Source organism: Jaculus jaculus, chromosome 1 (assembly GCF_020740685.1).
Source record: "Jaculus jaculus isolate mJacJac1 chromosome 1, mJacJac1.mat.Y.cur, whole genome shotgun sequence".
NCBI lineage: Eukaryota > Metazoa > Chordata > Mammalia > Rodentia > Dipodidae > Jaculus > Jaculus jaculus.
The window spans coordinates 342746644-342753320 of NC_059102.1; the positions used below are offsets into that span (position 1 = coordinate 342746644).

Below are 6677 nucleotides of genomic sequence, written 5' to 3' on the forward strand. Positions count from 1 at the left end.
TTCCCGAACAAGTACATCTCTAGGCACATAGCTTCCACAGTGTTTTGCAATTTCCCTTCTGCAGTGTTTCTACGTGAAGTCCACCCCACCTCACGTAGCTCACCTGCTTGAACACTTGGTCTGCAGCTACGAGGCTACTCAGGAAAGTCTCGGAACCTTTAAGAGGCGGAGCCTGGCTGGAGGAAGTGGGTCGCTGGGGGAGGGGTTTGGGGTTTCACAGGCCTTGCTTGCTCCTCTCTTCTGACGGTGAGATCCTTCTCTGGGCTGCCATGCCTTCTACAATGGTGAAGCTTCCCCTTGAAGCTGTAGGAAAACTAAACCCCTGTCTTCAGTAAGTTGCTTTTGGTTGATTCTTTCCTCCTAGCAACAGGAAACTAACTGATACATCCTCTGTTTAGGAACAGAATTTTTGCCTTAATTCAGCATTTTCCAAAATAAAACGTGGGTCCAGCTAACCTAGAGATCTTGATTGTGATTCAGGAGGGCTGAGGTGAGGTGGGGCCGAGACTTTTTCTGACAAGTTCCAGGTGCGCAATGCCATTGGCTCACGGTTCTGACAGGCTCTCGGGCGTGTAATGCCATTGGCTGGGGCAGGTCAGACAAGTTCCAGGCGCGCAATGCCATCGGCTCACGGTTCTGACAGGCTCTCGGGCGTGTAATGCCATTGGCTGGGGCAGGTCAGACAAGTTCCAGGCGCGCAATGCCATTGGCTCACGGTTCTAACAAGCTCTCAATTATACTAAGCCATTGGCTCGTGGTTCTAAGGCACTGAAAGGTTTGAGTGCTGGGGCTTCCTGGCGGTTTCTGTGCCTTCAGGATCTAGAGCAGCCAGGCTGGCTATGGTCAGACCAAAGGGAATGTTAAACTATTATTTTCCAATGCACCTCAGGTCTGCTTTCACATTTGAACCACACGGGGAGCTTTTAAATAATTCTACTGCCTTGGTCCCACCCTGCGGGATTCTAATTTAATTAGCTTGGAATGGAGCCTGGGCATTAGTAGTTTTTAAAGCTTGAATGTGTCCCTTGGATTGCGAGCTGCTGGTTGGGACTTTTAACTCTTTGATGGGAGAGATTTCTTATTATTCCTGGGCCCATCTCAGGACATGGTACACTCGAGACCCTTAATGTAAGTTGGTCAAGTAAATTAACTCCTTTACCTTGGCTCAGGTTCAATATTCCTAAAATGCTTACATATCTTCAGGGTGGGCAGACATTTTTTTTTTAAAGAAGGTGTTGCTGGAAGTGACACATTTATGAGGTAACAAAGTCAAGGGTGAGTGTGTCAGGGGCCCTGAATTAGGATGTAAGCCAATGCTAGTGACATGGCTCAGAGTGGGTGGTAAAAGAGGCTACACTAAGGATGTCAGCTTTTTAATACAGTTATTGCAAGAAAAAAGTGTCAAATACATTGTGGAATATATGCATCTACAATTTGGTAACTCATCCTACCATAGCAAATTTGAATTAAGCACTATATTATTCACATATTTTAAAATATCTGATGTGTATGTAAGTAAACCAGGCTGCTTAAAGGTTGGGCATACTAGTAAAAAAAAAAAAAATGATTGGGAAACTTCTCCCAACTTCAGAAGAATTTGATTTTAAATACTAAACTCTCAAGTGTTGGAAAAGTTGGGTTCAATTATGTCATTGTAGAAACATGAGAATTTACAATGTAAGAATCGATACATGGAGCTGAGGATGCTGGTAGACTCCTTGCCTAGCAGGCATGAAGTCCTGGGTTCTGTCCCCAGCGTCTCATAATTAGGGTATGGTGGTGCACATCTGTAATCCCAGAACTGAAGAGGTAGAAGTGGGAGGATCAGAAATTCAAGGCCATCCTAGGCTGCATTTTGAGCCAAAATTTCTTTTCTCAAAGAAAAAGAATTGATGTGTAATGCAAGTGACTCATCAGTTTATTGACAACCTAGTTTTAGAAATTTTACAGGAAAATGTTAGCTATTTGCATTAAGTGTCAAATAAAATCATATAAAATATGTAAAGGGTGCTGGGGCTGTGGCTCAGTGGCTCAGTGGTATACTTTTCTGTCACAAAAGGCTCTGCAATCAATCCCAGGTACTGACAAAAAGGTCAGCATGGTGTCTTTAGCTGTCACATGCTGGATACCACAACAACAAGAAGAAGATACAGTACTCTGGGATTGGAAAGGCAAGTGAGGATGTCTATTTGCAGTGCCTCATGTGGTATCTGGGTTAATAAAGGCTCTCCAAATTTCTCAAAAATCTCTGCATCAGATACATTTCAGAGTCCGAATTTGGGGATGTTAGAATGCTAATATGGTATATATTTGGAATATCATATTAAAGTCTTCTGTGGGGGTCGATGAAACAACCTGTAACCTAATGGTGAAACCAAGGAAGACTCTTACTAGACTGTGCAGATAAAGACTATAATAGCTAAATGTCAAGTCAGGACAGCTTTTATTACCTAATGAGTCCAGCCTAAGTCAAGGACTGTCAACTGAATAAGGAAGAAATGTATGGGTTTGAGAAGCTGGCAGGGTCTGTGGATCTCCACCTACTAGCTGGCCCCCATAAGCTGACACACAGGACTAGAGCAAATGCTGCAAGGATCCTGAGCTGGAGGAATAAGAGCATCAGAGTTGTTCTCTTATACACATTCCTCCAGGACAGTGCCATGCTGGCCATCTGACCCCCCAAGTTTCCCTATACACTGAGGAAATGGATTGGGTCTTTACCTCAAGTCTGGCCAATCCAATCAGTATAAAGACAATTTCTTTCTGAGGATCTTTGAAGAGGATACTGGTTCCTCTGTCATGCCAATCTACCTTTTGACTCTGAGGACCTCCTGTGCTGCCCTCTTCGTCTCAGAATCTTCCAGCTTGCCACTGAAGTTTGGGATCATTCCAGAGGGTCTGTCTTCAGCTTGGACTAGCATAGTCCTTCTTAGAAGTTTAAAAGAAAACCCAGACATGGACTGTTCTCCAAATTTACAGAAACAAAGTTCATGGAACCTGAGTGGTTAATGATTATAGGAGCTCTTCTTGGTCTTTTGGCTAAGACCAAGTTCTGTATCTGTTCTTATTAGTTCAGTACTTTTTATAGGAAATAATATTCTCAAAATCTTAATTTCAAATCCTTCTGCTCCAGTACTTTTGATTTATTAACCAAAGTAACTAGGACATAGGGTATATTATAAGAAAATCATAGATTTTAGTTTTCTCATGCTTTGAGCCTTAATGAAGAAAAAATAACTTCTCATTATTTGAGCATGAAAAACAACTCCAAGTTAATTCGTTACTTTGCAAATTATAAAACTACATACAATAAATAGGGAGACTGAGAAAATTAGAAATGTGATCATTAAAATAGAAATAGTTTAGTAATAAGTAGTGAAATTTTACTGTATTTTTTACAATTATTAGGAAAATATTTATCTAATTATTTCCTATGATATAAGTAATTGCTTTCTAATATACTGAGTGAATTCTGCTTTATGTACACCAGGTATTATGAAGTAGGAACAAACTATTATGAGAGATTATGATGTAAAAGGAATTTATAGTTCACAAAAGTTATTGATTTTGACCTGGGAGCCAGCTATATAAAATAGTGTATGTAAGAGTTGGAGCGATAATCAATGGTTGAATGTTTCCCATGGAAGCAAGAGGGCCCGAGGGAGCTCGAGACTGCTGGGCTGTGGCCATTCGCTTCTGAAACCCATTCCTGTAGGGGCCAGACACTAGAGAGTCCCTGGGGATTGGAAACAAGGGACTCCTCTCAAGGGAAAACAGGCAGGTGAGTGATGGTGGTGGACCCCTGACATTTTTTTCTGGCCTCTGGGGCATATGCACAGGGTGCTGCATCAGCACGTACACGTGCATACACCACACAGCAGAGGAGTGATTGAGGCTCAAACAGAACCCTGAGATGCCATCCCACACGCCACCACAAAAATGGGACTTGTCTGGTAGAGAACTATCTAGAGCGCCCCCTGTTGCCCACAGTCTACTGCACTACCTGTGTGAGCTGACCCCAATGGCCTGACCCCCAGGATCATCCTCTAAATTTACTATCCAGTCCTCGCAGTATGTGCGAGCATGTCTCAAGTAATTTAGTTATGAGGAGTCTGGCCCAATATTGTAAAGATGCCAGTTCTTTTAAAATTACTTTATAAGCTTAACGATAAACAAGATTGTCATAGAACTTCATAAACTGATATATAAGAGTTAAAAAAAAAAAGATTAAGCTAAACTGGGCATAGTGGTGCATGCCTTAAATTCTAGCACTTGGGAGGCAGAGGTAGGAGAATTGCTGTGAGTTCAAGGCCACCCTGAGACTACATAGTGAATTACAGATCAGCCTCAATCAAGACCCTACCTCAAAAAACAAACAAAAGAAGAAGAAGAAGATTAAATTGAGCCAGATAGAGTGACACATGCCTATGACTCCAGCATGCTATAATAGCTGTGGCCTTTAAGCCTCTCCCTCACCCTGGACATGACCCACTGTGTGTGTGTGTGTGTGTGTGTGTGTGTGTGTGTGTGTGTGTGTGTGTGTGAGAGAGAGAGAGAGAGAGAGAGAGAGAGAGAGAGAGAGAGGAGGGGGGGAGTTTCTCTCTCTGGTCTTATCCTGTGCTTCTCAGACACACATAAGTCTTGCCTGGGTGGGTGTGAGAGAGCGTTGCATTGTTTCTTAATCTTGAATTTTCTGTTTGCCTCTGCTGTATAGTTTGGGATAGCTTCTCACTTTAATTACATATATGATTTTTCCCTGAGCTCTGAATCTACCACGTGGGTGATCTTACCAACCCTAGACTTGCTACCTGTGTACTTAGTCTAAACTCAGGGTAGCCATGAGTGTAACCCTCTCCATCACTCACTTCTTTTTGGAATTCCTTCGTCTCTTGTGTGATAGCTACCCTCTCAATTTTTCCACTGTTTGTCCTCTCAACTCCTCTAGAAACACGTGGGCTCCTCCCAGGTCTCCCTACACAAGCCCTTAGATTCTGCTTTCCACATGCCAACAGCTTTACCCTAACTTCTCTTCAAAGGTCTCAGTTTAGTTCCCTTCCACGTGTTTGTGGCTGTACTCTCATTTTGCCCTGGAAAGCCTCAGTTTCTCCTTTGCTTTAATACTTTCTCTCCTCAGGAAAGCACATGGTGGATGCCATTTGCGTTTTCTGAGTCCCTCTGCAGATACGTCTAAGTTCTACTTTGCATGTGCTTACAACTCTGCTCTAGTCCTTTTCTAAAGACCTTAATTTCTCTTAAATAAACCTTATAAACTATACAGTGTTTCCACATGACGGTGTGTTTCCTGCTTTCCACGTGTTTACCGTCCATTCCAGTATCCCTTAAAAAAAACACACAATTTATGATTTCCCCTTAAATAAACTTAGTAACTCACAATTTATCCTTTAATAAAGAATTTGTTGGGCTGGAGAGATGGCTTAGCGGTTAAGCGCTTGCCTGTGAAGCCTAAGGACCCCGGTTCGAGGCTTGGTTCCCCAGGACCCACGTTAGCCAGATGCACAAGGGGGCGCACGCATCTGGAGTTCGTTTGCAGAGGCTGGAAGCCCTGGCGCGCCCATTCTCTCTCTCTCCCCCTCTATCTGTCTTTCTCTCTGTGTCTGTGGTTCTCAAATAAATAAATAAAAAATTAAAATTGAAAAAAAAAAGAATTTGTTAATTCCTTTTTTTTGTTTGTTTGTTTGGTTTTTCAAGATAGGGTCTCACTGTAGCCCAGGCTGACCTGGAATTCATTATGTAATCTCAGGGTGGCCTCGAACTCATGGTGATCCACCTACTTCTGCCTCCCAGGTGCTGGGATTAAAGGTATGCGCCACCATACCCTGCAATAATTTGTTAATTCTTTATTTGAGGTAAGACAGAAACCAAAAGAGGATTCACAAACTCTGGGGGACCCATCCTGTACCCCCATATCCTGCATCAACAACACACACATATCCACACAGAGCATGCTATGCACTTCAAAAAAAATCAACATATACAAGGCTGGGGAGATAGCTCCATGGGCAAAGTGCTGCCACATGTATACGAGGACCTGGGTTCTATCCTCAGAGACCAGGCAGAAGAGAGTCAGTTGTGATGGTGTATGGAGGTGTTCCCAGTGTTAGGGAGGCGGAAACAAGAGATTCTTGGGGCTTGTTGGCTGGCCAATGAGAGACCTTGCCTCAGAAAGAGAACAAAACCGAGAGATGTTCCTGAGGATGACATCTGAGGTCACCCTATGGCCTCCACACACCGATGTGTGCAAGCACACACACACACACACACACACACATACATTTGTGCACCAACAGAAGTACATATGCATCAAGATAAAATGGCATATACACATTTTAAAATTAACAATTCTAACTGGGAGTTACTGGTAAATCTCCGATTTTAATTGTCAATGCTGGCATGTTCAGGATTAATATAGTGAAGAAAGTTGGATCACATTTAGAGTTTTATGATAGATTTTTAAAGCCAAAATGAAAGCTCAGGAAATAAAGCAATGTTATATTTTTTTTACATTTAAGATTTTTAAAAGGAGTTTAAGTGCCTGTAAAAATCACAGTTGCTTTTTGACTGGAGGTAATGTTTTCGGCAGACATGGAAAGGGAAGCCTGTATACCTCTGTATTTTTAGTACGTAACAAAGGATGACTGTGAATGAATGGAGAGAAC

At 42.4% G+C, this 6677-nt stretch overlaps 1 pseudogene; it reads left to right on the forward strand.

The window, feature by feature from the left end:
- Window positions 1-3019: 3019 nt before the first annotated feature.
- LOC123458040 lies at window positions 3020-3125 on the forward strand (annotated as a pseudogene).
- Window positions 3126-6677: the final 3552 nt, after the last annotated feature.